Raw genomic sequence first — 2,500 nt, forward strand, 5'->3', positions numbered from 1 at the left:
CCTCCTCCCCCTTTAGTATACTTAGGAGAAAAAACCCATGTTCCGACCACACGCGCACGCTGCCGTGCCCGACGTACCCAAGTGTCAAGTGCCGCATTGCGCATGCGCACGTTTCATTTGCCTAATATCCGAACGTTTTGCTTCACCCATGTTCCGACTACACGCTCACGCCGCCGTGCCCGACGTGCCCAAGTGCCAAGTGCCGCATTGCGCATGCGCACGTGCACGCGCACGTTTCATTGGCCTAATATCCGGACGTTTTGCTTCTCCCATGTTTCGACCGCACGTGCACGCCGCTGTGCCCGACGTGCCCAAGTGCCAAGTGCCGCATTGCGCATGCGCACACGCACGCATACATTTCATTTGCCTAATATCCGGACTTTTTGCTTCTCCCATGTTCCGACCACACGCGCACGCTGCCGTGCCCGACGTGCCCAAGTGCCAAGTGCCGCATTGCGCACGCGCACGCGCACGTTTCATTTGCCTAATATCCGGACGTTTTTCTTCTCCCATGTTCCGACCATACGCGCACGTCGCCGTGCCCGACGTGCCCAAGTTCCAAGAGCCGCATTGCGCATGCGCACGCGCACGCGCACGTTTCATTTGCCTAATATCCGGATGTTTTGCTTCTCCCATGTTCCGACCGCACGTGCACGCCGCCATGCCCAAGTGCCAAGTGCCGCATTGCGCAATGGCACGTGCACGCGCATATTTCATTTGCCTAATATCCGGACATTTTGCTTCTCCCATGTTCCGACCACACGCGCACACCGCCGTGCCCAAGTGCCAAGTGCCGCATTGCGCATGCGCACGCATACGTTTTATTTGCCTAATATCAGGTCACTCACACGTTTTGTTTATCCCATGTTCCGACAACACACCCTCACGCGTCATTTCACTAATATCCGGTCGCCGACAGAAAATGGGCCGGAGGCGGCGGCCATTGGGTTGGGTTGGCATGAGGTTGGCCGAGCATGGGGGGCAATGACATGCATTGCCTCAACACCTCAACCAACCCCACGGTCAAACACCCTCCTCCCCCTATAGTATACTTAGGAAAAAAAACCCAAGTCTCAGGAAAAGTGGGTTTTTAGGCCGAGGAATCATAATAAAATTTTTCTTTTTTTAAATTTTTTTTTTTGGCAAAATGCAAATTCGACCACTTACATGCCTTATTTATGCATGCAAACTCGAGAGAAAAAATGTTTTTGCCGTGAGAATCATCAATTTACTCGATCGTTTGCGCTACGTGCCGCACGGGACCGCCCGCCCGTGCGCACGGTGCTCATAATATGGGCACCCATGGTGGCACGAATCCATGTTCCGACCGCACGCGCACGCCGACGTGCCCAAGTGCCGCACACACGCACATTTCATTTGCCTAATATCAGGATGTAAGAGTGGGTGCCCAGTGAGCCAACTTGTGGCTATGGGCTTTGATGACTCTTTGTATAAACAATCTTTTGTTTAATATTATTTACACTTTTATGGCAATGACTTTATATTACTTCATATTATTATATTGTGATATACTATTGTTGTTTTGACAAAGACCTTGAATATACTATAGTGTATGTAAGATGTGGTAGAACATGGAGATGTCTATCATGAAATACATCTTATAGTCACTGTATATTCTAAACTGTTCCTAGTCGATTGAGCCGTCCGATAATAAGGATAAGGATCGCTCGAGTTTGAGACTAGCATTTGCGATGCGGAGTACCACGTTTCATTGGTAGGGAACATGGAGATGTTCGAAGCATGCAAATGGATATTCATAGGATGAATAATCGAACTACCCTATCCGGACTTTCCAAGTGGTTATCACTTATCGAGTGGATAAAGTCCGTGGTTTTGGTTGTACACCATTAGTCCTTACGACTTGAAACATCATGGAGACTCTATATGCTAGTGTTGTGCTTTGACTCGTTTACCGACTCTATGGGGGTCATCAGGTGTCGGGATTGGGTACAGTTACGACACATATAGGAGTCGATGCATTGTTGTCAAGGATTCACCACATACTTGCGAGTGTGGATATCCTATGCGATCTGAGGAGATATTAGTGTGACAAATCTCTGGCCAGAGTACTTGATGTGATTTAAGAAATGGTTTCTTAGTAGCACATGCGATGTCACTAATTTGATCTTCAAGATGTATTGCATAGTTATCGAATCTTGAGCGACTCTCGATATACCAATGGTTGTTGATTCGATCGGGATATATGGATGAAGGGACCGTACTGTACGCTAACCAAAATCTACTGGTTCTTGTAGGCACTATCAGTGATACCTAGGGAATCATGGGGCGATGTTGCTAGGCGCTTTACCATGATTCGTTGGGCAAGTCGGAAATCGTTGTTCCGAGTCACAAGGAGTTGTGAGCCCACGGCTAGCTGTATCCCTGAACCATTGAGGGTCACACAGTGTAATGGAGTTTTAAATCCCCGTTGAGATAGTTAAATTTAAAGAGTTAAATTTAATGAACTAAGGAGTTGGAC

The sequence above is a fragment of the Henckelia pumila genome, chromosome 3 (genome assembly GCF_033568475.1).
Source record: "Henckelia pumila isolate YLH828 chromosome 3, ASM3356847v2, whole genome shotgun sequence".
NCBI classification, from domain to species: domain Eukaryota; kingdom Viridiplantae; phylum Streptophyta; class Magnoliopsida; order Lamiales; family Gesneriaceae; genus Henckelia; species Henckelia pumila.